At 38.1% G+C, this 12,454-nt stretch overlaps 1 protein-coding gene across 5 annotated transcripts in view; it reads right to left on the reverse strand.

Moving 5' to 3' along the window:
* The window catches only part of MYO1B (myosin IB), a 117,343-nt gene that overhangs the window by 73,310 nt on the left and 31,579 nt on the right, over nt 1–12,454 (reverse strand). The gene's annotated exons all lie outside the window — the stretch shown is intronic.

The raw sequence follows: 12,454 nt of genomic DNA on the forward strand, positions 1-12,454 counted from the left end.
GCAAACAGGCAGCTGGTCTAACTCATGACATAGTTTGCCTACAGAATGGCATTAAAGCAGTGAATTTTTGTTTGGAGCAGGCTCCTTTTTTCAGCTGGAGTGAATATATACTTTAACCAAGGAAAAAATGCAAATATCTCCATGTCATGAGCTTTTCAGAAGAACAGTTTGGCTAGATTCCTCCCTGACTAGTCTCATTCCTGGAAATGACATCAGCTAGCAGGATGCCACATAATCATCACCTCATCCATACTCATACTTAGCCCATGGATTTAGCATGGAAGGGTAACTCCCAGTTTCAAGACACAGCATTAGCCAGAGGAGTTTGTAACCAAAATAATCTCTCATACCAAACAGTGGGCTGGGTTACCCAGGGCAGCCAACCGGACCCTGCACTATCCTATGGAAGGATACAGCTGGACCTCTTAAGAAACCTACAGCAAAACAGTTTGTAGTAGTGTGCCTTGCAAGGATTTGAGTTTTCTCCAGGGAAAGTACATTTCTTTTTACCAAAAAAGAAAACAATTGTACTGGGCCATTGTATGCTCAAGGGAAGTACAGGAAGGGTTTTCTGTTCTTTTATTAAAAGCCAGATTTAGTTAGATGTAGTTTATTTCCTACAGTAAATCAGCACTTGTGTGTTTCGTTTAATGAATGCCTAAAACGGTCAGCCCCTTACACTCAGTGGTTTTGCTGTAAAAGCATACCCTAGACCTTTTTTGTAGCCATATTTTGTATAAGAAGCTACATACTTTTTCTTCAAACTGCCAGCTCAACTGCACTTAACAAGCCTGCAACCACCTGCAAGTGAAGTAGTTTAATGGGGCATGAACAAGCTGGCGGCTGGAGACTCATGTCACTCGACCTTCTGTAGCTGTGGAATCTCTGAGGTTGGGCTTGTAAAAAATAGCATTTATTCCGTTAACACACACATTTCTCAGATTAAATGAAGTAAAGGGCGAGACAGCAGAATGGGACAGTAATGGAAAAGAGGGGCAAACTCATTTTCCTTGCTTGGCTTCTGTGAGGGCTTAACTACACAGGATACGAAATTTTTAAAATCCAAGGTTACTGTGTCATCTATATATTAGCATATTTGCATTGTGCCTTTGAACTCTTGCATATACTCATGAAATCAATGTTTTAGTGGGGACAGGAAAGGAAAGGGGGGGCAGGGGAAACAATTGTTTCTTTTTTTGTGCTGAAAAAGCCAAGACCTACAATATCTGACAGAGAGTGGAATTTTCCCCTGAAAATTAGGGAAGTTTACTCATCCAGCACACATATTGAGTTCATGTCAGCTATGACCAAATTTGACATAATTTTTTTCTGCAGAATGAGCCACGCTTAAAGGAGCACACTGCTGCACTGCGAGTATAGCACATAAAGTAAAATCCCCAAATAAAACTGTCATTTATCTTAACTGGCTAAGCATAATACATATTCCATCAAAAAAAAAAAAAAGAGAAATAACTATTCCTTATTTTAAAAACACTAATAATGACCAAACATACCTCCTTAAAAATATCCATGGATATTTCAAAAAATTGAGTCCATAAGTGAGTTAAGTGAAATACTTATCAGAGGAATAATGATATCCTATAGCTTGGCTTTGCCTGTATAGATGGGAATAAATTGTTAGCCACTTTATTTATTTATTTTAATAGGACATATCTTCAGGCCTTAGAAGTTTATATGCATAGCAGACTGATGCCAGTGGATCCTTGATCTACCAGATGAAACCACAATATGGCTGTATTGGTTGCAGGCTTTTTTCTGGGACAAGGGAGAAGCGTGTGCTGCTTTTATGGTTTCACATTGAAAAACGATTAGTAAAGATGCAGCACTCCATACCGTAGGCTCAAAAAATTTGATGCACTTAGTTTTTGGTACACTTAGCAAAAAGAAAACCCTACCTTTTTATTTGCAGCCCTAAAAAATATCAATCTTAAATAAGAAGGTAGAAGAAAGAAGTAATTTCTTCCTAAAACAGAAAAGGAGAGATCCTGCAAGTAAAATGGTAGCTTCTGCAAAAAGTGTACATTGTTACCATGTGCTCCTACAGAGACACATTCTGCTGCAAATAATTTCCTTGCAAAAGTAGCAATACTCTCCTAGGCAAGCTTGCTCTACACCACTAACCGGAGAATGAAGGATTCTAAAGTAATTAGAAATGGTCCAGTGCTCAGGGGAAGAACAGTGAAGTTAGGTGCCCAGTTTTACATACTCACTTTCTAGACAGGAACTGCCCTTTAAAAGGTCTCATCTCACAGGACAACAGTATACTGTAATGCAAGGGAACTCCATTGTGCTGCACATACCTAAGGGCTACAGCATCTCACATAAAAAGATGCACCTTGGAATGACTTTGCAGCTCTACCTAGTGCAATTACAAAGACATGTTAGCCATATGCTAGCAGAACAGACCGCACCAAAAGACAACAGTTTACCATCAGAAAAAAACTCTGAGCACTTCACCGAATTCATACTATAACACTGGAGAAACAGAAGTATTACCGTGTTCCCACAGTTTCTCATAAATCATATCAGATGTGAAATCCAGGCATACAAATCCAGGTAATAAAAAAGCAACGTTATTTGTACTGCATGCAGCTGCCCACAATAAGTTTATCAGAGATAACAGTAACAAATAATTACAAATAAAATTCATTGTCAATAATATTGAAGAGATTGCTGGTAATGCCAGCATTATGCAATTACGTAGGTATGCTGCTACTTAACATTACTTGGAGGAGTTGCTGCATTTTTTGAACTTTTCAAGTAACTCTTAAGTACTCCTAACAAACCAAGCAGTTTAAGAAATCTTACATAAGTTATTTTGCCCTGTCAGTTCTCTTTTCCATAGGAAGTACCACTCATGAGAATCCAGCATAAAATAGGCAATAAAGCCTATCTTAGGCTCGGAGAGCTTATTAGCTCAGGCACAACGTCAAGCTAATGTGGCTAGTCAGTCCATAAGCTGGCATTCACCAAATTTGTGCCTAGCCTTTGTGGAGAGGTGCCCAAAATGTTGTTTCCACAAATGGTCAAAGCAAGAAATTAAAAGCCTTCTTCAGGCTGCTCAAACAGGAGGCCTCTACTCAGACCACGGGGGTTATTTCCAGGGACAAGGGATAAGATAGTTTTAACGAAGCCCTTGACAGGTCTGTTGATACTCAACAAGGATGTCAACTGCACAAATCTTTTTTTTATCATGTGGATACATCTTCACTGAGAATTGTTCTGGAGCAATCATGACTTCCAGTTTGAACTCCACAGGGTTTAGCAACCAAAAATCATGTCAGTGGTTTACAAAAGAAACTGCATACAAGAAAAATGCAGATTTGAATTTCCTGAAATGACCGCAATTAGACTGTCTTTGTAGTTCAAACCCTTATTTGTAAACCCCAGTTCCAGCTCTCTTATCTATCCAAAACATAAGGAACAGCTTATTCAGTGTGCTAGACAGTAAATATTAAGACTATATATTTCCTGATTCATAACATGAAAAAGTTTATCTTTAATAACCCAAACTACATTAACTGTGTTATACCCAGAGGTGAAGAAATCAGAACCTTCTGCATATAGTTGCGGATAAAAAGAACTGGAAAAAGTTCTGTCTCTAAAGGTGGTAAGAGGCGATGGAGTTTTGCTGACATTTCTCTAAGGCTCTAAACCTTAGCCTCGTTCATACTGTATCTAAAATCATGTAAAAGGCTCCCAGTACAGTAGATGGGCATTTACTGGTGTGTTATAAATTGCTAAGGGAAAAAAACAAAACAAAAACAAAACCAACCATTAAACACAAAGATATTTTCAATGAAGGAATGACAGCTGTTGTTAATTGCAAGTTGAAATTCCAGCTGTTAAGGGTACCATGCTGCCAATTCAGGAAAGGCAACATGAAAAATCTGATCCATTCATACACTATGCATAAAATAGGATTTGTCTAATTCTGATTGATAGGGCCTCTACCCACCCCCACTTTTAAGTCTGAGTTTAAGTAGTAAGATATGTCAGTGTCTCCTTTTAATACTTCTCATTCTTTTCTATGTGCAAAAAGACCCAAAATGTTAATGAAAAAATGTGCCAAAGCTATCAGAACCTTTTAAAAATATATATTCAAAGATGCATAAAGCTTTTTTAAAATATATTTTTATCTCCAAGTCCTATTATAACATCAGTCAATCTTCTAATTGAAAGAATTTCATTTTGTGAAACAGCATGAAAAGGCTAGTTTATTTCTAGCGTAGATGTACAAATAAAGAGCTGGAAGGGGACCTATATGAAATATCCAAAAGATCCAAAGAATGGTTATGTCTTGACACATTTGGAGAACCGTATCTCAAAGCACTGAAAAATTATTGCAGGTCCTTGCCTTTATTTAATCAATTGTCCATTTCATTCACAAAATGTGGTCAGTCTTACTGAATGGATTCTCAAGTCCTTGTGTGAGTTAGAGGGATTCTCCTTCACGTGACAATGTGAATTATTTTAAAAAAAAAATCAGCATTTTATGTCCTAAAAATATCAACGGAATAATATAAAATCTAGCCAGATGTTCCAGTTCCAGGAAAATGAGAGAAATGGGGTCTGGCAAGAAAAGTTACCATTAAACTACTGGAGCATTAACACACATCTTCAAACATCCAAAATATATTAAAGCGTGTGTGTGTGTGTGTGTGTGTGTGTGTGTGAGATCTTGGCTCTAACAAAATCTAGCCAAAACCAAATTTTTTCATGCTTACAAATAAACATAAACTATCATAATTACACTCGTATGCAACAAAAGAAAAGAGAGAGATCATCATAGATAAATAAAAACATTTGACTCGTAATCCTCAACATGACTAAAGTCAAACGTGAAAAGTTTGCTGTGTACAGAGGTATGAGTAAATATTTGAAAATGGTTCTAAAAACAAAGTTATTTTCGTTAGTGTCTAGGCCAGCAGTTAATTCATAAAGGATCCCCCAAGATTATTCTCCTTCCTCTACTGTGATGGCAATTACAGAGTTTCAGAAGCATATGGAACAGATCTCAAGCTAAGCTTTTCCCCTTCGTAGTCATTATGTTTTAAATGTACCCAACCCTTGTATTGTAAGAGTGAAACAGCAGCACGGTATGCATTAACTGTCCTTTAGGTCCTCGAGATGCTCCAGACAAGGAAGCGAGGGCCACGTTTGTGCCAGGGGAGTTAGCCAGGTCCCTGCCGGGAGAGGCTTTGGCAGGGGTCGGCCTCCACACTCAGATGGAGTGAGGTTTGCTGGTTCCTGATGGAGAGGCAGTTTCTCTGAAATAATCTGACTATCTTATGGCACCTGCTTTGTGTTTGAAGTCAGAAATAACTTTATGGAGTGTTAATGATGGCAATGCCAAAGTTTTCAAAAGCACTGAGGTGGCTTTAGAGACTGAAATCATCTGTGATTAAGTGGGTTTGGTGCGTTTGAGTAATTTTGTCTTTGCAGTACACATGGCTGCAGAATTAGCTTCTGAGAGACAATGCAAGACTGACCAGAGGCCAGATTCTCTCTTCCCTTCGGGGTACTGGGGAAGAGAGTTGTACAATTTTGTCCTGATGCTTTTTACATTCCTTGTAGTCTAGCAAATCTGCAGACACCCCAACAGCACAAAAATTCACCTGAACTCCACACTGTCAGCCTGTCTGAGGTCTGAGCTAGCTTGTGTGACGATAGCTCTGGTAACTACACTACACTGTGCAAAGGCTTTGTGACCAAGTTCAAATAATACCGTAAGTTTTCATGTTGAAAATCCCATGTCCTGGATACCCTAGCACTTAATGCAGAATGACAGCACCAGTGCCCTACAGGAACAATTCATAGGGCCTCTTCATTTCCTAATTTAGGCAAAGCTACTTAGGGAATAGGCGGAAAGGCTTATTCCAGTGAAGACTTCAAAATTCAGTCTAAATGTCATGCTAGACCATCTTAAAAATTAAGATAAAGCACAACATTCATCTGCACACTGCTTTTCCAGGCTATTTACATTTCTTGGGTGTTGGATGCATTTTATGAGCCTCTTAACAACATATCCAGTTATAAATCAATTCCTATATAATTATGCTCTTAAAATAGAGTTTCATGTAATATAATAGTGATAGCAAACAAGCAACTACTGTTCATGTCAGTAAGATTATAATATTCACCTCCAATAGCCTCACAAGCATTGGGGTGAGATAGCTGCATCATGCGGTATCCAAACCCAGCTAAAATAGCCATGCTCAGATTTCAGGAGAAAGCCGATTTTATTGCTGCATGCAAGAAAAATCTCACTGTGTATCCTAAGTCCTGAAGCTCAGAGATCACTTCCAAAATTCTCTTTAGAGAGTAAGTCTGTCATTTCACAAGCCTGCACCACAACTGCCTTCCTTGTAACTCGCTTTCCCCAGAAGGATTTTAGCGCTCTCTTACTGCGTGTAAAATTCAGGAAACGGTGCATCCCCCAGGTGGTGTGCCAGCAGCCTGCAATACAACAGGCTCTTTTCAGGCAAGAAATCCTTGCGACTCCTGAAGCAAGTGCGATGCCTCATCCCCTTTAAATCTATGTGCTTAAGGGATTTACATTTATGGATACACCATATCCAGTACTGCCTCATTACAAAGGTTGAAAGAATCATTAAGTCGGATCCCTTCCAAAAGAAAACTTCAATATCCTGTGTAGTGATTAAAAAAAAAAAAAGTAGAGAAGAAGGAGAAAGAAAAAAAAAAGTTTTTTTCAGTTCATGACTAGCACAGGTTGAACTGGCAGCCTAATTGCTATTTACACCTTTTGTCAGCCATAGATCTTCCTTTCCTGCTCAGTGGCCAATTTTGCCAGCTAACCTCTGAGGTAATCTTGTTCCCTAGACTATAAATCTCTTCCGAAGGCTGAGCCACATGAACAAGTCCAAAGACCAAATGTTTGGGGAAGTCAGGAATTATCAGGAACAAAAGGTCTGTAAACAGGGGATACTGCAAAGTGAACAAACCATTCGTGGGGAAAAAATAACAAAAAAAAAATAAATGAAGATGTAGAAGGAAGAAACTGAAAAGAAAATGAAAATCATACTGGTACAAGAAAGGACACTAAACTATGTCATGGACTCTGACCCCATCATCCCCTTTTTTCACAAATAACATTAACTAGGGGGGTATCCTAAAACTCTGATGTCTACAGGGAAAGTCATAATTTTACATACAGACAATGATTGTCCCTCACAGCTGAGACTTAATCATGCCCTTCAGACAAAAATATTTGCTTTAAATCAAGGAGGAGAAAGAGTTACTGTAATGCAGGTGTTTCTGAAGACATATATTCCCGGAATACCAGCAAAAAAGCCAGAAGCAAAAATATAACTTCTACATTCATTGCTTACATTGGCTCAAAATAGTCCTGACTTGAAGAGGAAACAGCAAACTTCATGTATTTTTAGTGTAATAATTGTGAGTATCAGAATGAGAATGATTTGTCCCAAGACTTATTAATGTGATGATCATTAAAATGGGGAACTATTAACTTCCTCAACTTTGCATTATAAGAAGTATCAGGGTTGATATCTTTGTGCCTGTAGCCTACATAACGGTAGGTTGATTTTCAGAAGTTGCACGCAAGAGTTTAAATCTCCATTAATTTGAAAGCTGTTAATCTGAAACTATTGTCTCTTCAGAAATATTTGACCTCAAAACTAATAACAACTAAATAAAATATAAAGCAAAATTGTCTAAGTGAAATGCAATAGATCGGAAGGTAAGTTACTTTTCTAACATATGCTGCCTGACAAAAACCTTCTGCAGATATTTTCCGGACATCCCAGTTATTAACCTTAAATATTTCAGTGTACAGCTAAAAAATGCATGTTCATTCTGAACTCTTACTAGTTTTTATCATTAGCAGTACAGTTGTCACCTTATCTTTTGTCCCTCCTCTTAAAATAATCTGCGATTCTTCTAAAGGGATAAGTTAAGGTTTCAGAAGGTGACAGCAGGGAGCACGGGCCATGTACCATGCTGCTCCCAGAAATGGAGAGCTGGTAATAATAGTTAGGAGCCAAGATTAAGATAGGAGGTGCAAGAGAGCACCTACGTGGCAATCCCTTAAAGCAAATCTGTTACTGGTAGGAAAATGATACATCACGGTGGTTAAAAAATGGTATGATAAACCATTTATTTCTTACGGCTTTTGACATAAAGATTTCCAGTATTTGTCATCACTTCATACTAGGCACTTTTGGTGCCTAGGGAAGTCACTAGGGATTAGCAACAAAATATAAGACATCTTGGTTCTTTCTCATGTCTAGGTTATCCACAAGGTAAGCAAAGCAGTAATTATATCAGCAGAAAGAGCAGAACGGAAGGGTAAGGAGCGCACACATCAAACACCAAATTGTCTGAACTGAAATGCCATACTCTGCCCCATCAAGCCAGAGACAAGCACGATCCTAACTTGCAGGTAAAGACAAAAACAACAAAAAAAGATTAATGGAACACTGAAAAACAAATAAAAGGCTTGGTAAACTTCCTATTCCAACTAGGCAAATGGCCATAGATTAAGGAAACGAGCACTCCATGAGGCCTGAAGAGCAATGCCTTATTACATGGTGTCACAACAATATAAGTGTATATGGAGAGGAATAAGCTATCAGAATAAAGCTTTTTTGATCAAATTTTAACAGGTATAAAGGTATAACTCTATGCAAAATTATCTGACTAGACACTGCTTCTCCTGGAAATTCTATTTGCCTGCTCATTCAAAAGCTGTCTGCAGCCTTATTCTAGTTTTCAAAGAACGCTAAAAAAAACCCACCCAAAACTGCAATTAAGTAACTAACTAGCACCACTGAAAGTGTCAGTCGCTCTTGTAGACAACTCTTGGGGACGCAGAGCAAAGGGCTAGGTGTTTACTCTTTGTCTTCACTGAGTCTTTCCAGATTAGGGTTCAGAAAATACCAAATTTTCACTCCCACAATATGCTTCTGTCAAAGACCGTATAGGGAAAAAAACTCTAAATATGGATTTCTTCTGTGTCGTTACATACTTCTCTCTCCCCATTTTCTTCTCCGTTTTCATTTTTTTTTAAACCAAGCCTGCTATTTTACTGTGACGTTTAAGATTTTCGAGCACATCCTCCTTATACCAAACCATCATATCCAAACACATACACATACCTCAAGCATATGTAAGTCATGTGAAACTATTACAAAATAACTAGAACATGATTTAGAGCCCTCATTTCCCAGGAAACTCCTACACAGAGCCCTAGCTCTGGAAATGTCACTTGGCAGTCTGCTCCAGAGAGGAAGACACTTAAAATCTGAGATTCCCAGACCTGAAGGGTCTCTCTGAAATGACAAACCTTGGAGAATATAAGGTATCATGCAAACAGGTGGCAGCACATTTGTTTCTGATAGAAGTTTTGTTGTGCCATACAGATGAGATTCTTTTAGAAACCAATCAAATCTAAACCACTGCTAGAAATTTTGTGCATGAAATTGCATTTTTCTAGCCAGCACTGGTAATAAATATTAGATGGATTATTTGTCACAAAGAGACGCTGAAATAATAAACACATTATATATAATTTTATTTAGGAACACACTTTCTAGATTATATGCATTAGTTTCCTTACAAACGACCAAGAGTTTTGGTTTGCTCAGGATTACACAGCATGAACCAGAAGCCTTTTCCCAAGGCGCACAATTAAATGGTGCAGTGGGTTTACCCCCGGCCATTCTTCTGAAGAGGCCATGGCTCAGCTGAGCTTTACACGTCCAAGAAGAATAAGTACGTCAGTTTCAACAAGTCAGCATGTTTTTCCCTCCCCACACCAGAAGAAATACCACAAAATTGCAATCTGTCGCACAGCATATCTTCATTACAGTTCCCAAGTTGCTAAAAAAGCCTGCGAGGTCTCTGCGGAAGAGTGTGGCAACCTCCCCAAACGCGCCCAAACCCTTCTTTAGCAGCAGCCTGCTCCTCTCTGACCAGGCAACCGTGGCATTGGGCTGCAAGATCCAAGGCTGGGCCACACCTGTCCCATTGCAGACAGAGCTCTTTGTCTGCGCCCATCAGCATGGCAGGCAAGCGTCTAATAAGCATCTTACTGCTTAGCCGGGACCAATCTGGGCTTGGCTGCAACAGGAGCATATCACCACCCTCCGAGCTCAACCACTGTACCAGCATGAATCTTTAGGCTACCATTACAAGGCAGGATATACTAAAGGGAATGAAAAGTTGTTTAGGATATTAAGAGATGGCTTAAGGCAACATAGGTAACACTTACTTTTAGTAACTACAGTATTTTAAGAGTATCTGTTAAAGATGGTCAGAAGTGTTCCCCTTTTGAGAAGGGGCCAAAGTGACTCGTTTCTACAGTTCTCATTAGTCCCTACAGCCTGCCAAGAAGAATTTCACTGCCAAGCCATGCCCCAAATAGTCAACCAGCAGGTAAGATCATTCCATATTTCTACAGTTTGAAAAGAAAATACTTCATCTGTAAAAGAAACTGTAACCAAAATTATCTCCTAGTCCTGTATTCTTTAAGGATATTTTGTCTATTTAACAGGTGTCAGAAGACATAACTTTTTATAGGAACAATACTAAATAAGGAAAATCTGTCGACAGATTATGTCTGTCCAAGACAAATTAGTCTTTTACTTTTCACTAGTTGGCACTCTATCCAAACTTGTAAGGAAAATCATATTACCATTACACAGTCAAGATTTCCTCACATAAGTTAATACTCAACATTTTCTCACTTCAATCTACCACTCTTAAAGTGGATTTTGAGTGTTTAGATTCCAGAAATTGCTGTTCTGAGATGGCAGCCTGACCATAATGACATAATGAATGCCATTAGCAATGAATGACGTTTATGAAACATTTTTCTAGTGTGTTAAGATTCTTATTCTTTTCCTGAGCCTCTTTATCCAGGCTTCTGATATCTGCCCTTTCTGCCTTGAAGATAATTTCCCTCTTGATAATGAAGGGCAAGCATTTCTCTAATCAAAGTAGAATGTATACTTGGTTGGATTAGGCACTGAACAAATAAAATAGGTACAAGAACGTTGACCATTTTTATTCCAGGAAAACATCTCTTCTACAAAAGATGGAGAAACACAGACGAATATATTACTCTATTCTAAATGGAATCAAGTACATAATACTGACTTTCAAAACGTTAAACAAACTGTTACTCCTAGACTTAATTTTAAAAATCTTCTATCATATGACAGTAGACTTTATGCAGCTGAACAAAGTTAGCAGAGCAGAAAGTTCTTTTAGCAAGCAATTGTGCTTGCTAAACAAAATTGTGAAGAAAGAAAACCTGAATACAGTCAGAGTTCAGACCCACAGAAGCTAAGAACTACAAGAAGCTTATTTGATCTCATTAACTGGTTGTTTGCATTTCAAGCAATATATTTGCAAAAGTTACAGATGAAGGATGAAAGCAAAAAAAAAAAAAAATCAGTACAAGATAACTTCCAAAACAATTTGAGTACATCTTTTCCTCTTAATCTAATAGCTTACACTAAAGGAAGATGCCTACATTCATGTCCATGTTTAGACACTTATCTGATCACTAGTCACTCAAGACAGTCTCCTGAATATTTAAATGCAAAGTGACAATCTCACAGTATGCAGGAAACACTTACCTACCCCAGCATCATGCAGAGAAGACGAACAGCTGGCTTTAATCTCAGGAATATAGTATCTAGTAAGATGAAATGACGACTGCAAAATACGGGTCTTGAAGACAAGATACCTCATTTTCAGTCATACCAGACCTGTGATCAAATTCCTGTCCTACTAGGCACAAGGCTTAACCACATTCAGTTAACGCAATACTGACCATCAGTAACTGACTAGGCCCACATGACATAGGTTATGTCAGTTCTTCACAGCCACATTCCAGCACAGTAAAGAGATTAAACAAAGACAAGGCCTTTGACTTATTTGCAATATGCAACCCCATACAGGAGTTATAAAAGGCAAATGAAAGAGAGATATGACATTATACTAGTTTCCAGACTTTCCATTCCTAAATTTAGTCTTGGAATTTACATCATACGCAAGTTATATTTTATAATATGGTATTATATATCTGTATATATACAATATATTTTATCCTTAAATTTTGGATAACATATATGGATGGCACTCTAGTTGCCCTCTTATAATTGGTTCACTTCTGCCTAGCACAGAACAGAGGAGATGAAGCTCATATTTTTCTGCTTATACCATTCAGACATACCTGATTAGGTTCTGCAATCATCATAAGGGGTTTATTTTTTGTATTGTGCAAAGAGAAATTAAGAGGCTCAAAAATCAAAAGTAATACTGTATTACTCATACACATTTAACAATTAGATGCTTTCACAAGGCAGTCTGGACTCTGAAAGAAGCAGGTTTCCTTGAAAACAGACTACCTACTTTACAAACCTGAAGAGGTATAGAGGCT

This window comes from Struthio camelus, chromosome 6, assembly GCF_040807025.1.
Source record: "Struthio camelus isolate bStrCam1 chromosome 6, bStrCam1.hap1, whole genome shotgun sequence".
Lineage (NCBI taxonomy): Eukaryota > Metazoa > Chordata > Aves > Struthioniformes > Struthionidae > Struthio > Struthio camelus.